Source organism: Lutra lutra, chromosome 11 (assembly GCF_902655055.1).
Source record: "Lutra lutra chromosome 11, mLutLut1.2, whole genome shotgun sequence".
Taxonomy (NCBI): Eukaryota; Metazoa; Chordata; class Mammalia; order Carnivora; family Mustelidae; genus Lutra; species Lutra lutra.
The window spans coordinates 53,060,431-53,083,858 of NC_062288.1; positions in this window are offsets into that span (position 1 = coordinate 53,060,431).

A 23,428-nucleotide genomic window follows, 5' to 3' on the forward strand; every position below is an offset into this window, starting at 1 on the left:
GAGACTGGGTGGCTCAGTTGGTTAAGCATCTGACTCTTGATTTCTGCTCTAGTCATAATCTCAGTGTTGTGAGATTAAGTCCCATATGGGGCTCTGCGCTGGGCATAGAGTCTGCTTACAATTCTCTCTCTCCCTCTCCCTTGGTCCCTCCCCCCACTTGTGCTTGCTCTCTTTCTCTCTAAAGAAATAAAAATAAAAATAAAAAATACATAAAAATTAGAAAAACATATATCACATTAGATTAACTTTAATTGACTTTAAATGTGAAGTCAGAAGACTAGATTGAGTAAAGAAGTGACCCTTGAGATGGGACTTAATAGATAAAATATAGTAGGTACAGATGGGAAGGGAGACAGAAGAATGTCCAAATGGACAAGGGCAAATATATGAAATCAGGGAAGTGTACATTTTTAGAGAAATAGCAAATCATCCAACTTAGTAGAAATAGAGGCTGTAAGTGGTAACAATATACTGAAGGCAAATTCTGAGAGCTTTAGAAGCCACACTGATGAATAGAGACCTTAAGGGACAAGCAATAAGGAACTGTAAAAGGATTTAAGGAGAAAATTATACAAATCTAAATTATACTTCAGAAAATTTTATTCAGCTGGAGATATTTCTGTGCTTAGAACAAGGCCTATAGGGCTCATGGAACACAGATGGGCAAGTTCTTCTTGAGGAGAACGCTGAACACTGGATTGTTTGAATGGGCTGCTAGGGCAGTACCTCAGCTTCCTTTAGGTTTGTGTGAGGAGCTGACCACTGTACAGGTGGGCACAGGAATGTCACTTGTTGGTTATGGGCAGAGGAAGTGGTCTCCAAAACACTCTCTAACCCCAAGAGGGAAAAAGAAAAAAGAATGATGTCTAACACAGGTCTTTTGTCTAAAACACATTCCTAGATTCCAATAGAGATAATTCATAGTATACATTTCTGCCCACATCCCTGTGGCAAAGAGAAAGTACAGAGTCCCTTGGGATTCTACTAATTTCCAACCCATTAGAAAAGCTAGAGTGTGGGAACTCTTAGCTTAAGAGTAAATAGCTCCTGGCTTCCATCACTGAAAATAAAGAAATCTCTATTTTCACCTCTGAATGAGAGGTCACTAAGTGGGATGCATAATGTTCTGCAATGACTGAACCATGCAGCACACATGGAGTAATATATTTATGTGCAATATGCACAACTCCTTCATTACTTTTAAATATCAAGCTTATCCTAGCTGACAGCTAAGCTTTAAGGTTATCCAATTCAAGCCAAGTATGTGGTTTTGAATTTGCTTTGCTAATAGTATATTCTTCAGGGTTGCTCAGGCAGTAATATTCTGTTCTCAGTCACTACATGATTTGTCTTAGAATTCTGACTAGATTTGTTTAGCCATAAAGATGGAACGCAAATCTATCAACAGATCTGTTGAGATAATAATTTCAGAACATTGTATTTTTTTATTTTAATTTTTTAAAAATATTATTTCCAGTTATAATGGCAGATGAAATAAATATATGCAACTTAGCTTCCTCCAGAGGTGAGAGGGAAAATCTCACATTTAAGCTTTTGCAAAGGGATTTTGTGAGAAGATAAAAACTTACCAGGATGAAGTAACAGCACATGGGCCTGTGGTGACCATGGCCACTCTGTATGACACAAGCTGGGATGAAAGCCAGCAGGATATAAAATCTAGCTCTTCAACCCTGCCCTCACCAAGTAAGATCTGTGTCCTCCTGGAAGGAACATTTTTTCCTAATTTGCAAGGATAACTGGTTTAGCACACCCAAGAAAGCCAAAATTAAAGGGAAAACAAAGAAGCAAAACAATTTGTATTTCAAGAGGCACAGGGAAGCAATTCTAAGTGGGAGAGTGGGTAAAAACTGAAGGGACTGGAATGAACACTTTTGAGAAGTTGGGTCCCTTTCCCATACCATGCCTTGGGGGAACTGACCCCCATTCAGAGTAGAAATCTGGAGGTTTAGTCTCTGGCTAAGGGGGAAAAGGGGTCTCTGAATTGAGGACAGAGAATTTTGAAGGGTACATTTCTGAAATAGGGGGAGCAAATGACCACTGACATTCCCAGTGCTGAAGGCAAAACCACCCTTAGCCCTTCTCCTTCAGTTGGTTGCTAGAATTCTGGGCTTCAGAAAGCTGAGCAAACTCACTGTGCCAAGATGTTGACCTTAGGGATTCCACAAAAATGACCCACTCAGGTTTACCCAGAGGGCAATCTAAATCATACAGGGATCCTAGACAACTTTTTTTCTCCCACTTTTATCCATGAACAGAATGCCAAGTCTTTACTGATACTTGAGAAAAAAGAGGTCTTTAATTTAGAATATAATGATAGAATCAACCAAAAAAGAAGAAGAAATTAGGAAAAATAGGTTATTCAGGGACAAGGAAACAATGGTATCATTAATATATATGCAGAGATAGGAGAACATACTGCTTAAAGTGTTTCAGGTTGCTTCAATAAAAGAGAAGAATTCCTGGAAATTAAAAAATATGACAGAAGAAATGAAAAAAAAATCAATAGGAGGTAGATGGTTGGAAGATAAAATTGAGGAAATCTTCCCAGAAAGTACACCAAAAAGGTGAAGAAATAATTTTAAAAAAATAAGAAAATTAAAAGACAGGCAACCTCTTCATACCCTCTATCCTATCTTTATAGCTCATTAACTGCTAACATGACATAACATACATTCAGGAATCCTTGAAAAATGTATGCTGTTTTGAATAGCAATGGTCAAAATTTGGGAGGCCATGAGCCCAATGAGTTATTCATTAGGGCAATGCTATTCTCTGCATATACCCTAAGTTATTACACACTCACCACTCCCACTACAGGAACAAAAACATCCATGCTGTAAACCATCGTGTAATCACATACATGAGACTCCTCCATTACCAGATTATCTACTCTCAGAGAATGGGACCTATCTCGGATTCATTGCTGTATCTCCACATATAAGCTGTATCTGTCAGCATACCATGAACATGTACTAAAATTTTATTGAGTAACTACCATGTGAATTTCCATAAACTTGCATTTTGTAAAGGGGCATGATTTTCCCTGATAGATACAGAAATTACAGGTGATACCTTTAGCAGCTGCAGTTAATTAATTATTGTTTCCTTCGTTTAATATCTCTGGTGAGATCATGGCAATGTAGTCACAAAAATAAATACCTACCGGCTTTGCAGAATTTTATTCTCCTAGTTTTTATAATTGTCAAGTTGCCCTATGATGAATGCATTCAGCACTGAAGAACAAGAAAATGTCACATTGCTTGGTCTCTAATGTGAGAGTGGCCATGGCACTGATGAGGACTGGAAATCCCTGTGATTACTTAGTTACTGTATATTAAAATAATCAAGGGAATCCTGAAGACTGCCACAAGTTCTTACGTTGACATTAGGAATAAAGTAATATTGAAATATGGTAGCCCAGAAGGGCCAGAAATTCATCTTTAATGGAAAGAGCTGGAGCTAGTTGTTGTTCTGGAGCTAGTTTTTCCTTCCCTGCTTCTAGTCACTCAAACAGCAGCCACACAAGAAGCTTTTCAAATGCTTGACTGACTAGTACGGGTTCCCATATAACACTGCCTCAGAAGAAGGGAGACATTTTACAGTCGAGTGGCAAAACTGGGCACATGGCCAAAGCTTTTGCTCCAGTAATTTCTAAATAATCAATTGCAAGCAAGTGTGACTTGATGGGATCTCACCGCAGCTGCACCACAACTTGTTCACTTCCTGCTCTCAGGAGCTTCTCTGCCACCAGTACATGGTGTGCTTGTGAGAACTTGCCTAACCATTTTGATACACATACCCATCAGAAGAGGCAAAGAAATGTATATCCTACTGAGTAACACTTGAATGACAGTGGATGAGAGCTAGTGGATAAATAGTTCTCTATTCCTTTGGTGGACAATGTTGAGGTGCATGATACAGAGGTCCTTAACAGGCCCACAGTGTGATGGATTTTCAGTTGGTTGCAGCTGTGGTCAGCTCTCTAACATACTCTTAGATCACTCTTTCTACCCATACCCTCCAGTTCCTTGGAATCTTTTAGCAAAACAAACTACATTTATTCAAGACTTTATTTCCAACTATGCTTTTTGGGGGGAAGATAAGTTAAGACGTTAGGACTACCTGACATATGTAACAATTGAAAATAAACCTAAACTTTTCCAGATAACTATCATTTTTTTTTATATATTTTTTTATTTGTTTGAGAGAGAGAGAATGAGAGAGAGAGAGCATGAGAAGTCAGAGGAAGAAGTAGACTCCTTGCTGAGCAGGAAGCCTGATGTGGACTCTATCCTGGAGACTCCAGGATTATGACCTGAGCTGAAGTCAGTTGCTTAACCAACTTGAGCCACCCAGGCACACCACTATCATTCTTTAAAATAGAAAAAAATGTCCTATTTAGAAATAATAAACTCAAGATTATGACAGTCTATTACCTGACTTGTTTTCTGTTAATCGTACTACAGATAATTTTTAGAAGAAAAAGAAATTATTATATTTTGCATGTAAATTCTTTTTTGAGAGAGCGAACATGAGCACAGGAGCTATTGGGGGAGGGACAGAGGGAGGAGTGAGAGAATATTAAATAGGCTCCACAACCAGCACAAAGCCCCATGTGGGGTTGGATCTCCCAAATCTGAGATCATGACCTGAGCCTAAATCAAGAGCAGGATGCTTAATCGACTGAGCTATCCAGATGCCTCTGCATGCAAATTACTAATAGATAGTGGGATGTATAGTATTTCTTGGGGTGGATTTGACATATTAATAATACATATTTCTAATCTTTTAAAACCAATTTTTATTTCAATATCAATTTTATCCACTTTTGTAACAGTATTCTAAATGCTACATTCTAGCTAAATTCTGTTCTATTATTGAAAGAGATACCTAAAATTTAATAAGCAACTGAATCTAAACATAAATAATTAACAAAAACATTCCAATAATTAATAATGCTCAGAGTTGAAAAGTTTTTTCCACACAGGTGCTAGTCATCTAAAGGGATAGTGTCTCTGTTTCTCTAGGAGTCTAGATACCAAATTTTGAACTTTTGGTTTATATAATACACATAGGGTCTCTTTTTATGACTAGAGAATAAATGGCAATAATTTTTCTGTTCTTAAGTATTCTACAATGGAATAAGTGACCTATCACCATAAGTAGTAAACTCCCATAACATAGTTTTTTTTTTCCCCCCACCTGGATTGTATATGGAATAAACATTAAAAGATAATTTCCTTACACATGGTATAAGGAAAAGAAAAATGTGTTTTCAATTGTGAATGATTAAATTGATAAAAGGTGAAAGAAGTACAATATAATCATATCACATATATTCAGTCTGATTTTTCTGCATGATATCCTTGCTACAAAAGCAAAACGAATATGATGTTTAACCTGAATCTGTGAGAGGCAAAATTCCGAGATAGTACCCAACACTGCCACCCCCTGGTGTGTACTCCTTGAATAACCCACTCTTCCCTTGAATGTGGGAGGCACAGTGAACATGCTGGAATTCACTCCCAAGACTGAGAAATGGATCATGCTATATGATAAAAGCAAAAGGATTTTTCAGAGGAAGGTCCCAAATCAGTTGCTTTGAGGCAATCAAAAGGGAGACTATCCTGGGTGGGCCGAACCTAATTAAGGCTTTCAAAGAGACCCTGTCCTCTCTGAAGGAAGAAATTCAGAGTATGAGAAAAATTTTCATGCTGGCCATGAAGAAGCCAACTTCCATGTTGGGAGAAGATGGAACCACACAGGAAGTACCTGAGTGTAGTCTCTAATTGCATAAGGGCAGTTCCCAGGCTAGAGCCACACCAGCTAGGAAGTGTGGTCCTCAACATACACCTGCAAGGAAATGAAATCTGCCAATAACCTGAATTAGCTGAAATAGAACTCCAAACTCCAGATAAGAAAGCACCTTGACTGATACCTTAACTGCAATTTTGTGAGACTCCAGCAGAGAACTCAGCTACTCTGTGTCCAGATTTCTGATGTTCAAAAACTCTGAAATAATAAATGGATATTGCTTTAAGCTACTGAATATCTAGTAATTTGCTACACAGCAATAGGAAACTAAAAATAGATAAAAATAGAATAAAATATGTCCTTTTATTTCCAGTTAAATTCCAGCAATGTTGGCTCTAAAGATAATAAATAAACAAACAAATAAATAAATAAATAAACACTACAATCTTAAAATTCTAAAAAAATTAAACTTCTATTTTCATACTCTCTTTCTGTATACTCATAAAACTTAATATTATAAAACAAATTTATATGACTTCTTTTTCCAAAAGTAAGAGGCAACTGAAGAACCTTACAAAGTAAGTTTGAAAATTAGTTTATAATCAAACATATGAAATGATATGGAATGATGAGCTTATTTTCCCTATTCCAGGGATAACTTTTCTTGTCCATGATTCTGATTTCAAAAAATGTTACAATGGTGTTAGACTCTGGTGTTGGGAATTCTTTACCCATTATTATTTAGGAAAATATGAGAATGTTAGTAAATGAATGCAATTGATTAAAGAATTCTAAACACAGCCAAGGGTAGATAAGGAAGTAACATTTTTGAGCACTTGTCATATATTTGCCACCATGTCAGCTGCTTTACGTGTTATGTCCTCTATTGCTTCCAAAAATTCTGAAAAGTAGGTCTCTCATTTTAGAGATTCAAGATCTTGATACTCAAAGATTTGAGTAATTTGTGCAATATCACACAGCTAGTGAGCTGACAGAGCTAAATTCTAGCCCTGAGCAATCTGAATTGAGAGGTTATAATCACACTGAATTTAAATTTGAGTTCTTTGTTTTGTACTACAAGGTTGAAGTCATCCCATACTATGGACTACCACATCCTGATACACAGTATGTTAAAGGACAACTGGAGGGAAAAGGCAAATATTTTGAAAAATATAGAAGAAAAACTATGAAGGTAAAGAAATGTTTATTGACTTAGGAGTTCTCTTAAGGTGTAGATTCCCTTTCCAGATAGTTTGGAAATTTATGACCCACTGTTCTGACCTGTTAATAGGAGCTGAGAAAATTCTCAAAATTTGTTAAACTTTAAAGATGATCTCAGAGTTTGAGAAATTTAGTCTAAAATAACCAGAGTACACATCCCACCTATGAATCATCATTGCAAAAGAAGTACACCACTTTTCATGTACCTGATAGCTTTGTCCCAAAGTGGGCACTGAGCTGAGATTCCCCCACCTCCTCCTCCCTACTCATGTGAGATCATTCCTGGCTCCTATATTGCTTAACATACTCACTCAATGGTCTTTCCCCTGTCCTCTGCATAGACCTTATTTAAATCACCATGCCCAAAAGGACATTTCTGAGAGTGAACTAGGATGTTATTAGTAATATTACTGGTATCATCCAGGCAAACTAGGACATGATTCCTCTTTCTACTCATTTTATTATCTTACTCTTATTGACGATGTTCCTTGCACTAGTGAATAACCTGGCTTCATGCTTTTTTCTACTTTCCCATCCCATCTAGTCATAATTTCATCAACATTCTTTTAACTTACTTACCTACACATCCTACCAAACCCAACCTTGAGATAATCTACAGTTTGTTTTCTATTATGTTGAAAATTTTCAACATAAAGTTATTGGTTACTAATAAACAAAGACATTAGTGTAAACTGAGAACTTTTAATAAGCTGCATCCCATTCACTTTTCACCTTAGTCCTTTCCTCATCAAAATGAATTTAATAATTCCAATTTATTCCATACTGGAAATTCCACTGCTGTTATTTCAGATTTTCCCCCATTCTACTCATTTCCAGAAATCTACTCTTTTCACCTTAGTATTCAGCAGGTGATCTTTACACCTACTCGGTGAGAAGATGGATGAGAACTTCCAGAAGTGCAGCAGTATACTGATTTTTAGAAAGTTATTCATATGGTTACAAGATATGCTACTTATAGCAAAGGAAAAATTATGAAGATGCCACAAAGGAAAATAGAAAACCTTTTTCTGATTCCATATTTCCTATTCCACTTTCCTGAAGTCATCAATGTTAATGTTTTTCAATTTTATATGATTCCCCCCACATGTTGCTTCTTATAAATAAAGTTATACACATTACTGTATACATTTGGGAATTTACTTTTAACTAAATAGAAACTGCAAAGAGTACTCTGAAACTAATTTTCACTTAAGATCTCTTTCTCTAAAAAAATATGATTATACACAAACTTATACACATGCAAGTAGTTTATAAAGACAATTATATAAAGTGCCTGGGCATTTTAGGGCAATACCCTGTTTTTTCTATTTTTTTTAAGATTTTTGTTTATTTATTTGACAGAGATCACAAGTAGACAGAGAGGCAGGCAGAGAGAGAGAGAGGAGGAAGCAGGCTCCCCGCTGAGCAGAGAGCCCGATGTGGGGCTCGATCCCAGGACTCTGGGATCATGACCCGAGCCAAAGGCAGAGGCTTTAGCCCACTGAGCCACCCAGGCGCCCCTGTTTTTTCTATTTTTTTCTTGAGTGTCCCTCCATCTCTCATTTTTCTCATTCCTCTGCCTGCTTCATTTGCCCACCTTCATCTGATTCATAGTAACCCATGTAAACAACATAGGAAGCCTACATATAAACTTAATTAACCGTATATAAATATATGTGCATAAAAATGCAACATACACATGTATAAAGAGATACTACAGAGGAAGTTTCCTCTGGGATACCAAAATATAATAGACATAAAATTTCAAAATAAAGGACAGACCTTGGAGGACATTTCAAAATGATGAGAACTAGTACTATGTCCTTAAAAATCCAGAAACTGGTTATAAAAAATGAAGTGTGTGGAAATTGGGAATGGGTTTGTAAACAGATTTCCTTTCTAAAAATAATGGTTTACGGTGACAGAGGACCATATCCTAACGCCAAGTCTATCAAAAAGGCTAACACAATGCCACATGGGGAGTGTGATATGTGTTCTCTGAAGGTGGACAAGAAAGGGGACAGTTGACTCATGTTAAAGAAAATTTAAAGTAGCCTGCGGCAGCAAAGAGAGCTGCTTCTGAGAAGACATGTGGTCCTCTCCAACGGTAGACAGAGCACAGGATACATGTGAGACATAAAAAAGAGCTGTCTGGGGCTTCTATCACGGAGTACCCTTTGAAAAGGTTTTTGCCCAAAACATCGAGTAGATCGACATGAAACCTGGGGCTAGCAGAATGCCTCTCCCTTGAAAATAAGTCATAGTCTCAGGAGCTCACAGAGGAATACCTGAAGAGGCCATAAAAGTGGTCTTGAGGGAAAGAGACTGATTTACCATGTACCAAACCCACAGAATACAAAGCCGTCCTATGAGAGCACCGGTTAAGTAGAGCTTTCTTCTTTCTCCATCCCCCTTGGCCCACACCCTGGACAGGTCAGTAGGAACAGCAAACCAGTGGGAAATGAAGTGAGCCAGCAGGCAACAAGCAACCAGGTGCAGATGAACGCTCTGTCCTATGGCTCATTCTGCTAAGGAAGTTTTAATTACAAATTTGAAATTGTGGGGGCGCCTGGGTGGCTCAGTGGGGTAAAGCCTCTGCCTTCGGCTCAGGTCATGATCCCAGGGTGCTGGGATCGAGCCCCACGTCGGGCTCTCTGCTCAGTGGGGAGCCTGCTTCCTCCTCTCTCTCTGCCTGCCTCTCTGCCTACTTCTGATTTCTGTCTGTCAAATAAATAAATAAAAAATCTAAAAAAAAAAAATTTTTGAAATTGTGTTTTCCCTAAAGTGGTCTCATGGACATATATGAGTTTTCCTGTAGGGGCAGGAGAAGGACTTGCTAAAATTAATTAACTTTAAAGAGATTAAAATAAATTAGGTTCTGGTTACATCCCATGAATCATTCTTATTCATGCTACTTAAACACAAATATATCTAATTTATTTATTTAATGAATATCTGTTTAGCCCTAGTTGGTATTGGGAACTGTTCTAGGGTTTTAGGATAAATATATTAGTAAAACCAAACAGAAATTCTCAGCTTTGAGAAACACAAATTGTAATGGGATGAAACATACAGAAAACATAATAAAATTGAAAGTTACATAATCTTTTATGTGATGATACAGTGGTAAATGCTGTGAAAACATAGTGTAGAGTAAGAGCGATTAGGAATGTTATGGTGTAAGGGGCAGGAATCATTTTATACAGGGTACTCAGGGTAGAACTCATTTAAATGGAGGTATTTGAGCAAAGTCTCCAAACTGGTGATAGTGATGGAATTGTAGCTATCTGAGGGAAGAGAAGTACTGGAAGAGGAAATGGCTAGGCAAAAGACTCAAAGAAACACGAGTAACAAATTGAAGGAATTGCAAAGAGCTGATGTCCTTGAGAAAACCAAGGAAGAAGAAGAGTAAAAAGAGGGAAAGTGAGATGGGTTACTTGGCAAGAGCAATGGAAGGGATGGGTTGACACTAAATGAGAAGCCAAACTATGGAAAGAACCTAGATGTCCATCAACAGATGAACAGATAAAGATGTGGTACATATATAAAATGGAATACTATGCAGCCATCAAAAATTGAAATCTTGCCATTTGCAACAACTGGATGGAACTAGAGGGTATTATGCTAAGCAAAATAAGTCAATCAGAGAAAGACAATTATCATATGATCTCTCTGATATGAGGAATTGGAGAGGCAGGGCAGGGGGTCAGGGGGGTAGGGAGGAAAAAAATGAAACAAGATGGGATCGGGAGGGAGACAAACCATAAGAGACTCTTAATCTCAGGAAACTGAGGATTGCTGGGGGGTGGGGAGGGTGGGGATAGGGTGGCTGGGTTATGGACATTACGGAGGGTATGTGCTATGATGAGTGCTGTGAAATATGTAAGTCTGATGATTTCACAGACCTGTACTCCTGAAGCAAACAATACCTTACATGTTAATTAAAAAATGAGATGGAGAAAGCTGCACGTACAGAGAGGACTGTAACTAGTTTGTACGTATTCGATTTGTGGTGTCTATTACACATCCAATCAAAAATGTTAAGTGAGCATTGGGATATCAATTTCAGATTCAGCCAGGCTACAAATTTGGGAATTAGTCATGATTAGAGGGAATGAGACCACTAAGAGTGTGCGTAAAAGTGGGGAAAAGGAAGAAGAACTGAAACAGGAGGCATTTCATGATAAAGCTATTGGGGAAAAGATAAGAAACCCACAAATGAGACTGTTAAGGAGTGGCCAGTAAAAGAGGAGGAAACTGAGAAAGTGTGGTATCCCAGAAGGCAAGTGAAAAAGGGATATCAAGTGAAGAGGGTGATTATCTGTGTTAAATGTCACTCAAAGACTAAAATGGGGAATAAGAATTAAAAGCTAGATTTAGCAACATGGAGATTTGACCAAAAATCCTGGTGCAGCAGTGGGGTGCAGAAGATCTGATGAAGTTAAAGAGCACTTAGAAGGAAGGGGATTTCAAGGAGTGTATAAATAGGGCTACAGCTCATCGGGGGTATGGAATGAGGGTATTATTTTTAAATATGGGAAAAATAAAAACATGTTTGGATACTAATGTGAATGCTTTAGTAGACAGTGAATTAGTGAAACTGTAGTAGAGAGAGGAAATTTTCTGGAGACTGAACAAACCACTGGGAATGTATACAAATAGAGAAACCACCCTTAGATACATCATCTATAGTAAGAAGAAGGAAGGCAAACTATGGGACTGAAGATGCCCTTTAACTTGTGTTTTGCTCTTTTGGTCGAATTGCTCTTCATTCCTTATGTTAGGTGTTATATATTATTTTTTCATGCCATTCATGCTTACCTTTCCATTCTTTTTTTTTTTTAATTTTTTATTTATTTGACAGAGAGAGAGAGAGAGAGATCACAAGTAGGCAGAGGCAGGCAGAGAGAGGAGGAAGCAGGCTCACTGCTGAGCAGAGAGCCCGATGCGGGGCTCGATCCCAGGACCCTGAGATCATGACCTGAGCCTAAGGCAGAGGCTTAATCCACTGAGCCACCCAGGTGCCCTTACCTTTCCATTCTTGATGCTTAGGGGGAGAAAAAAAGCTATCAACGTATACAAAACCAAGTTACCAACTGTTTCCTCCATCAAAATTCTCTATTCCCCAGCGATGTCCCACCAAGTGATAAGACTTTTAGAATACTATTAACTGTCCCCATTCTTTGCTTTTCTTCCTCCATTTTTTTTCTTTGACTCTTAGGGGAAATCTTTGTAATCTTTCTACTTCTGCTTTGTCATCATGAGTCTAAACCAACTTGTAAATTTTCCTGAAGTAACGTGACACTTTCCAAACTATTATTAGAATCTGCCTACACACATCGAGGTGAATGGAACTGTAGGGTATTATGCTGAGTATCCATGGACCTCTCTATTCTTCAGGGACAGAAAACTCAGCCTGCTTTCTAACTACTCCTCCATATGCCTAAAAAAAAGTCAAAGAAACCAAGTGCACTCAGGACAGCTTATTTAGGTCTCTTTCTCTCCACTCTCACACACACACCCTCACCGAAATAGGATCAGTTTGAACTAAGTAAAGGAATCACAGCTGTCAGATATTCATAATGGCTTTTCTAACTCTGATTTCTGCCCTTTTTCACAACTTGGTGCTCCATCTGTCAGGGCTCTGAGAGCCCGAGGCTAACATTCCTCAGTCCCTACCTGCTTGGTCTACAGCAGCAACATGGCATGGCAAGGGTAGATTGGTTAGTTACAAGTAGAGTAAGCTCTGCTCTCTATGTTCAAAACTTTTAAGTTGGTACTTGTTTTGCCTTATCCTCTAATACTCCGCATCAGAGTTCTCAGTTAAGGGGCTGGCAGAGGACCTGTTTACCAATTTCTCGCAATGGCCACAGTAAGGAGGAGATATTCTAAGCAATAATTTGCCGTAGTGTGCAGAATACAAATTCACTTATATTCATCTTCTTCCAGATAATCAGATGCAACTGGTCTGTGGAATGGCCATGCAATGATGGTGTTTTGAAAAGCTCTCCATTTCAAGGTATTAGGGGTTCTGATATATAGCCGGAGTTGAGAAACACTGATGTAAATGAAAAACAGCCCATCTTGCTAGACTTTTTACAACTACTATACATACCAGTGTTTATCAAAGTGTGGTTTGAGAATCATGTAAATCAGAATACTTGGGGTATTATTAAAAATGCAAATCCCTGGGCCTTACACAAAGCCAATGACTCAGAATTACTGGATAGAGACCTTAAAATTGTCATTTTTATTGAACTATTGAGATTATTTTTATGCATACCAAAATTTTTTTGAGAACCACAAGAGAAGATGTGGCTGAATATCCTGTGAGAACACAGGCCAAGAACACAGAATGTCTGGCTCTCTGCTCGGCGGGGAGGCTGCTTCCCCCTCTCTCCGCCTGCCTTTCTGCCTGCTTGTGATCTCTCTCTCTCTCTGTCAAATAAATAAATAATATCTTTAAAAAAAAGAAAAAAGAAAAAAGGGGCACCTGGGTGGCTCAGTGGGTCCTGGGATCGAGCCCTACATCGGGCTCTCTGCTCGGCAGGGAGCCTCCTTCCCCCTCTCTCTGCCTGCCTCTCTGCCTGCTTGTGATCTCTTTCTCTGTCAAATAAATAAATAATATCTTAAAAAAAAAAAAAAGAACACAGGATGTATTTTTTAGTCAAAAGTGAAAAACTTCTACTCTGGTTCAAAGTTTTCTCAAAGTTCAGTAGTCCAGATCACCCTCTAAATCTGTATTGATATGGTTGAAGAAGTGAAATATTACCACTGAATGGGTAATCTGGAAGGTTTGCCCTTCATAAATAAGGAACTACAAAAGGAGAACATTAGCACCAAAAGAACTAAAATGTGAATAAAGGACAGAACTTAGAAATGCAAATAGGAGAGGGGCTAGCTAGATACAGATTTAGAAAGATATACAGAGCACGTCTGAGGCATGTTCAGAGTAGCTATATATGGATCATTAACTAAAAAGCTAGAAATAAAGACAATACTCTGGGTATAAAATACAGGGTAGAATTAGTTGGTTACGTGTATTTCTCTTTCTTTTTATTCTTTAATAAATACAGTTATCTACAATCTTAATGCAAGCCTATTGTGATAATTGAAACCATTATACTTTCATCTTAAGCTGAGGGGAAAAAAATGTGAAAGCAAGAATTGGAGGTGTGGAACAGGAAAGGAGAAGTTGACTTTCTGCACTCTCTCCCCAATCCTGACCCCAGCCACCAAGTCCACAAATACTAAACGCTCTTTCCAAACATACCATAAACATTTATGCCATGGGAAATTGTTTATAATAAGCCATTTTCTCTTGGCAATTGGTGAAATCCTTCATTCTTTCAAATATTTGGATATCACTCTATAAAGTCATTCTCCCAACTCTCTTCCATAAATCGGAATTGATGGCTCTTTTTTTACCTTATCCCTATTCTAGCATACTCGTGTTTTCACTACTCTTACTGGGATATATGAGCACTTTGAGTGCAGGAAGCAGCATTCTTCATCATTGATCTTAAATACCTAGCAAAGGCCTGGTACATAATGCTCTCTGTTAAATAAATTATGGCATAAGTTTAATTCATTGAGTCAATTCAGTCTAAGGCAAGTCAATTGTTTCTGGAGTAGTGGTTGAAACTGTAACTCCCTCTCTCTTGTGCTTCGCTAATTTGCATTTTGAGAAGGAACAGAGAGAATGGAAAAATCAAGGGATGAGAAGAAGATATGTGTGCTCCAGAGTGTCCTTATACATAGTCTTGCCTACCTACTGCTCATTCGTGTATTAGATGGCATATGTTATGTAATATACAGGTAACAAATTAACCTCAGAATTTGAGGAACTTAATAAAATCTTTTGGCATTTCTGGCTCATAGTGTATACCAACCTGGATAGGAGTAGGGTGTTCTTTACATATTAGTCAGGAACCCAGAAATGACAGAAGCTCTGCCATCTTTTCATAAAACCATCTTTTTTTTTTTTTTTCATAAAACCATCTTATTACAAGATCTCAGCATTTGCTAGACAAGGAAAATATAACACAGGCAACTTAAATCTGATCTTACCTGCCTCTGCCCTGAAGTTACATATACTACTTCCCCTCAAAATCTATTGGCCAAAATTAATCACATGTCCCCAATCTAATTACATGGGAAGCTGGATAGTTTTCCAGTGTGTGCAGAAAAGAAAGAAAAAATTGGATATGATGAGTTCTAGTGATCTCTGCCACACAAAGGAAAGGATCTACTTTGCATCTAGTATGCATTTACTGTGTGCTAAATATTGGGCCAGAAATTAGGAACTCTCAGATAATATAATCATTTCCCTGTTTTCATGGAGCTCATGAGACAATAAGGGAGAAATGTGGATATTCTACTTATATAATAATAAAAGCCCAAGTTGTAAGACTCAGATGAGATAAAAATCTGACCCAGCATCAACCTTTACAAATGATTAGCAAAGGTTGTAAGAAAGGACTATCAACAGAGTATGCTATAGGTGTGTTGGGCAGACCTGAGCCTGTCAGATGTAGCCTCCTGTTTCCTACACTCTGATGTGTTGTGGCTCTGGACTGAAAGCTACTCCTGTAAGCTTGAATTAGCAAAGAGAAGCCTCTTAATGCTGTGGTCTCACAGCTCTACTTCTCATTATCTCACAGTCCAGTTCTAGCTGTGCAATTAACTTGAACTCATCAGTACCACTGCAGTTCATATATCTATAAATTATAGATGTATTTACAACAAACAGACCAGAAAGATCATATACATTTTGTTAAAAGCATTCCTAGATCAGTGACAGGAGCTAGTAAATTTCATCAGTCAATATTTGTAAAGAGATGTGTTTGGGGTTAAAAGAAAAACTGTCTCAGGCATTTCCAAGGTGGAAAGAATGAGTTGCAGACCCACTGTGAACATTTTTCTTTTCAGCACCTGATCAAACAATTAGCTAAATAAAAGTAAACCTACCACAGTAGTGAGTGCTTCAAAGGGAAGGTTACATGCTGCTGTGAAGGAGAGTATTAACATGGCAGGGGAGTCAGAGAAGGTTTGTATAAGTAAGTGGTATCTGAACTGAGAACTGGAAGCAAGGGTAAGAGTTAACCATGTGACAGAGGGAAAATAGAAAATTCTCTAGGTAGAGGGAATAGCATGTGGGTTGGGAAGAAGTGGGTCTGTTTCAGTAATTGGAAGAACTCAATTGAGACTGGACTATGAGGAACAAGACAGAAAATGGGGAGAAGTGATTCCAGGGAGATCTGAAAGGGCTAAACCATGAACACATGAACAGGGCAAGATAAATTTAGAGATCTTTATCTTAAAAGCAAAGAGAAACATTTTCAATGGGAGTAGAGAGAGAGTGACATGAACTTTGAAGGAAAGGAGAGAGTGGAAATAACAAGATGGGTTAGAAGACTACTGCAGGTGTCTTAGCAGAGATGACATGGTATGAACTAACACCGGGTCATGTAAATAGAGGAAAGTGGTTGATTCAAGATATGATTAGGAGGAAAAGGTGACCAAATTTGTGATGGGTTGGACATGATGAGTGAGGAATAGAAAAGCAGCAATGTTATCTCCATGGATAGCTTCATGACTTACATAATTCCCTTCCCCTCAACAGGAAACTCTAGAAGCAGAACTGGTCTGGGGCACAGTAGGAGAGCACTGAGAACCAAAGGAGCAGAGTTTTGGCCTCAGTACTCAAACATAGTCTAGATGTGGGTTGGCGCTGTCCAGAAGGATCGTATGAGGAACACACTATGAACTTCATTTTAAAGAGTATATGAGAGGGAATTGAAGGGTAATTTTGAGAATAGCATCCAACTGCCCAAATGTGAGTTGAGAGAAATTAAACAGCAAAAAGGTAACTGAAGCATCATTATTGCGTTCTTCATATTAGATCTCTTTATTTTTTTTTTAAAGATTTTATTTATTTATTTGACAGAGAGAGATCACAAGTAGACAGAGAGGCAGGCAGAGAGAGAGAGAGAGGGAAGCAGGCTCCCTGCCGAGCAGAGAGCCCGATGCGGGCCTCGATCCCAGGACCCTGAGATCATGACCTGAGCTGAAGGCAGCGGCTTAACCCACTGAGCCACCCAGGCGCCCATATTAGATCTCTTTAAGCAGTTACAGGTTATTGCAAAGAAGAAATGAGAATGGGATGTTGGAAGCAGAGACAGAGAAAAAAGGAGAGAGAGAGAGGGAGGGAGAGAAGAGAATTTTTTGCTGAAATTAATGTTAAGAGATGTGGTATATATATATATATACACAATAGAATATTATTCAGTCATCAAAAAAATGAAATCTTGCCATTGGCAATGACGTGGATGGAACTAGAGGGTATTATGCTAAATGAAATAACTCAATCAGAGAAAGACAATTATCATATGATGTCACTCGTGCAGAATTTAAGAAACAAAACAGGATAATAGAGAAAGGGAGGGAAAAATAAAACAAGACATAATCAGAGGAGGAAAGAAATCACAAGAGACACTTAACCGCAGGAAACAAACTTAGGGTTGCTGGAGGGGAGGGAGGTGGGGGGATGAAGTAACTGGTGATGGGGATTAAGGAGGACATGTGATGTAATGGGCACTGGGTATTATATGCAAATGATGAATCACTGAACTCTAGCTCTGAAACTAATACTATACTATAGGTAAATTAATTGAAATTAAATTAAAAATAAAATAAAAGGGAAAAAAGAGATACTCAACATTAAAGGAGGCAGTCTGATGCACTTGTTCTATATAATTAAGTGGTTCCTTTAAAAATCAAACACAAGGAGGGGGCGCCTGTGTGGCTCAGTAGATTAAGCATTCAACTCTTGATTTCTGTGCTCAGGTCATGATCTCAAGGTCATGATACTGACCCCCCCCCCACTTTGGGCTCCCTTAGTAGAGAGTCTGCTTCTCCCTCTCCCTCTGCCCCTCCCCCTTCTCAGTCTCTGTCACTCTCTAAAGTAAGAAAATTCATTAAGTGTTTTTTAAAAAATCAATCACAAGAAAAGGAATAGCTAAGAGCATAACAAAGAGTAGGAGCACTTTCCCAAGTACTTGTCAAAGCTTTGCCATACCTCAGTTCTGGTTCTTTACCTGGTATTTAATTGCTGTGTGATCTTGGCCAAGTTGTTTATCCAATTCGTGCCTCCACTTATTTATCTTTAAAACAGACTTAATAATAGCTGTCCTACCCACATTAAATAATTGTGTATGAAAATGTTAAAGTGGTTTTATATTTATATATGTTATTACATTATTACTATTCAGTATGATTATTAAATTTCAGAAAAAAACAGCTAAGGCCCTGAAGAACCTGAGGGAATGAATAGTAGATAAGCCTCGAGGATAAACAGACAAGGGTAAATACACAGTGGGAAATCTACATAAGGACAAGTAAGGTGAAGTTGAGAGTGTTTATGTTTTGGAAGGTTCTAGTGGGAATGCATGGGCAGAAACTCAACTTTCAACCAAATAACAATAATCAAAGAATTATCTTGCCAAGAATAAAATCTTAAAGGAGGGCACTTCCCAGTTTTTCTTTCTCAATTGTAGCCATCTTTTCATTTTTTGTTTGTGTATGCGTGTGTTTTTAAAGGTGTAAGATCTGGGGCAGTATTCTATTTTTCGTAAACTGTGCAGAGCAGTATGTAGTGACCTTTCCCCCCTCCCAAGGATTTTAACCTACCGGATATTCCCATGGAGTCTGCAGTAATAAAGACATCAAGAGCTAACCCTGCAAGCCACTGAACATGTGAGAGAAAGGTGATTGTGTCATATATATGCTGATGCAGGTTTTTAAGGAAGGCTGGGAAAGGGGACTTATGCATGTTCATTCCCTCATTTCTAAAATACATTATTTTTCAGTTTTTAATATTTCTGAAATTGAGATGCAGCTCATGACTATGTGTATGTATGTATATTTAGTGCAGTATTTCTTACACACATATATCCTCTGCCAATAAACCATGTTATTAAATTGTTGGTACATCTAGCACTGAAGACATATTCTAGCCAGGAAAAACAATATATTAATGTAGAGTGATCACCATTTTTAACAGTCTTACCAGCAAAAATAAAACAGCAAATTATTCTTTTGCAAAAAGTATATTATTTTGGAGATTATCCATTCTCATTCAAAAAGCTTTATTAAATGCCTACTGTGTTCCAGACCTATCCCAGGAAAAAAAAAGTCCTTAGGCTCTTAGAGGAGGAGCTGAGGAAGCCATCTTACATAGAAAGGTCATTACTTCCAGGTAGCCCTGGACTGCCTCTGCTGTGTATCAAGAAACTCGCCCAGGAAGGAACTCTATGTATTCCCTCTCATTTTTCTCCTCCAAGTCTAACTCTCCAGCCATAGTTCTTTTTTTTAAGATTTTACTTATTTATTTGAGAATGAGAGTGAGTATGGGCAGGCCAAGAAGAAGCAGAGGGAGAGGGAGAAGCAGACTCCCTGCTGAACAGGAAGCCTGTTACGGGACTGGATCCCAAGACCTGGGGATCCCAACCTGAGCTGAAGGCAGAGGCTTTAACCAACTGAACCACCCAGGCATCCTGACATGGATCATTTTATTTTAATTATTTTACTTGTTTGATTGATTTATTTTTTTAAGGAGACAGAAGTTTGTTGCATACACTGCAAGAGAAAAGTGGGCAGGAGAGCAAAGCAGAGTGTCTGTCACAAGGCAGTGGGGGAGGCTGTTTTTAAAGAGGAAGGAGAGGAGGTATGGGAACATATGGAATTTTCCCTTTTTTTAGTATATATGTATGCCCTATTCTAAGTAACCTATTTGTTAGTTAGTGCCTATGGATACTTTGAGGTGGTCACCCAATGGTCTTGTCTTTATTCAGCCAGGTGGTCACTGTGGGCCCTTTTGCCTTGATTAAATTAAAAGCAGCCTCTATAACATACATGTTGCCTTAAATTATTCTTTTTCCTTAATCTGCAGATTCGTTTATTTTATTTTATTTAATTTGTATTTATTTCAGAGAATGAGAGAGAAGAAAGCATGAAAGGGGGGAAGGTCAAAGGGAGAAGCGACTCCCTGCTGAGCAGGGAGCCTGATGCAGGACTCAGTCCTGGGACTCCAGGATCATGACCTAAGCTGAAGGCAGTCATATAACCAACTGAGCCACCCAGGTACCCTATTTATTTTATTTAAATTCAATTAATTAATATAGTGTATTATTAGTTCCAGAGGTAGAGCTCAGAGAATCATCAGTTGTATATAACACCCAGTGCCCATTACATCATGTGCCCTCCTTAATGTCCATCGCTCAGTTTACCCCATTCCCCGACCCCTTCCCCTCCAGCAACCCTCAGTTTGTTTCCTATGGTTAAGAGTCTCTATGGTTTGTTTCCCTTTCTGATTTCATCTTGTTTTATTTTTCCTTCCCTTTCCCTGTGATCCTGTTTTGTTTCTGGAAATTTCACATAGGAGTGAAATCATATGGTATTTGTCTTTCTCTGATTGACTTACTTCACTTAACATAATACCCTCTAGTTCTATCCACATAGTTGCAAATGGCAAGATTTCATTTTTTTGATAACTAAGTAATATTCCAGTGTGTGTGTGTGCGTGTGTGTGTGTGTGTGTGTGTGCGTGTATGTGTGTGTGTGCATGTGTGTGTATACCACACCTTCTTTATCCATCGATCTGTTGATGGATATCTGGGCTCTTTCCATAGTTTAGCTATTATGGACATTGCAGCATGGTTCATCTTAAAACCAGCTACTAAAAATCATAGAATTTCTTATAGCATACTTGTTATTAGCTTTTGCCTGGGGTGGGGTGGAGGTTAGTGACTCTGACCTTCCATTCAGAAGTCATGACCTATTAGAGGGTATCCTTCCTTAGAGATAACAGTATATATGCTTTCCAGAGGATTGCCAACCAACTCCTGCAGGCATCAATTCACTCTAGTGAGGTGGAAGATAAAGTGTTCAAGAAAGACTCCCCAACGTTACCTCAAATATAAGGAATAAAGTTTGGTTTCTTCATCATGGCATTTAAAACTCTGAGAAGTTAATGTGAGACAATATTCTCAACTCTTCCTTCTACTTACCTACTATATAAACCTACCCACTCTAGTGAAACTGATTTAATATCTGGTTATTTCCTTTTTACTGCCTAATGCCTTTAATCATTATATGCTTCTATTTAAAATAAATGAGGAATAAAGTAAATATAGTTCTGTAGACAAACTACACAATTATTTTTTGCCCAATATTTATAAATGCATGTATTCATCACCCACACCAAGGTACAAGATATGTTTAATACCACATAAGATCACCTTATCTGCCTTTCCAGTTATCACCATTCTCAGAGATAAGTATTTTCTGAGGTTTATTACTATAGTCTAGTTTTTCATTATATAGTTTGACTTATTATCTAATAAGAATGAGACAATGTAAGGGAAGTGTCTATGGAAAGGAAAGGAAAGCATCTATTAGTGCTTTCCGAATGGTTCCCTTGATCACTAGCCACCCCACTATATATCAGAAACCATGAGCTGAGCCTGGGTTACCATTCAGCTACTGCAGTGTCCCAAATTAGTAAATATGGAATCCACAGTTACACTGTTGTCTTCATCTCTTCAATCATTTTCCCAGGAGTGTCTGTGAAATAGGCTGGTCAACATGTGAACCAGAAGAAAGAAAAAAATGCAGTAACTTAACTCAGTAACTTAAAGAAAAAGCATATTATAAGATGATTCCTTTTATTTCACAAGAAGATAGAAAAAATATAAAAATATGGTTAAGGCGATCATTTGTGGAACTTAAGAAACAAAACGAATGAACAAAGAAAAAAAAAGACAAACCAAAAAACAGACCTTAACTATAGAGAACAAACTGATGGTTACCAGAGGGGAGATGGGAGGTGGGAATGGGTGAAATTGGTGAAGGGAATTAAGGATACACTTATCATAATGAGCACTGAGTAATGTATAGAAATGTTGAACCACCATATTATACACCTAAAACTGATCTAATACTGTACGTTAGCTATATGGGAATTTTTTAAAAACAGATGATTTGGATTTTCTGTTTTAAAAGTATATTACTGTATCCTTTTAAATGATGGTACAAATAAGCCTCTAGAATGCTGTTCTGATTTGTGTAACTCTGAGATGTTCCGGAATAGCATTCCAACATGCTCCCCCCACAAAATAGCCTATCATCAAACCACTGATCAAAAAACTGAAAGCCTAACTATTCAACAAGCTATTAATCTACCTAACCATATTAATCTACTAATGTTTCTCTGAATTTTATTTAAGGATATCACATGACAATTCATTAAACCTGGATGTATTGTAAATGTTATTTTCTGACCTGTTATCAATGAAAAAGGAAAAAAAAAGAATGAATTCAGTTTGAAAAAACAATATTCTTACCAAGTTCCTACCAAACTTGCTTCATGTCTCCTGACAGTCAACATATTTGTTGGGCAACAGCTATATGTAGAGAACCACGCTAAACAAGAAATAGGAAAAAACTCCATTCTTAGGTCAATTACAATCCTTGGTAGGAAAGATAAAAATAGGAAAATGTCTACCACCTAGGGTCATGTGAAGAGGAAGACATATTTCCCTATCAAGATAGATGATATATCGAGAGAGTATAAGTTTAGGGCAAATATGCTGGCAGCCTTCATGGAGTAAAATATGATGTAAAGAGGGGTACCTGGGTGGCTCAGTCATTAAGCGTCTGCTTTCGGCTCAGGTCATGATCCCAGGATCCTGGGATCAAGCCCCGCATAGTCCCACATCAGGCCCCCTGCTCAGCGGGGAGACTGCTTCTCCCTCTCCAACTCCCCCTGCTTGTATTCCCTCTCTCACTGTATCTCTCTCTCTTTGTCAAATAAATAAATAAATAAATAAATACTCTTTTAAAAAAATATGTTGTAAGGTCATTACATTGTTAGGACAAGAGGCAGATAAGAGTCATTTGGAAAAGGTACGAGAGACCTTCAGAAATCCATAAGAGCAAAATATCTAGATCGAAAATGTGTCCAAACTCATAAACCCCTTCACCTTCTACCATTAACTTAATGAAGCTGAAGCTCAGAGAGGAAAACAAACAAACAAATCAAAAACAAAACAAAACAAAAACAGGGGATAGCCAAATAAATGTCCTATGTAGAAATACAAGGAGTCTGATCCCAAGGATCAAAAGACATGCAGAAAATAATTTACCAAATGTTACAAGTCCTCTTTCTTCCTTGACTGGGAAAGAATATTAGAAATGTTACAAGTCCTCTTCTCCCGTTGGTTGACAGGAAAATCCTACAAGTCATCCAATCTCAGTTAATTCCAAATCAGTACCCATTAGAAGAAAAATCCAACTCAGCACTGCATTTTCATTGGCTTAGAAAATGAGGCTTGGAACAATCTGGCTGCAGTTGAGGTTCACCTTCTTTGCT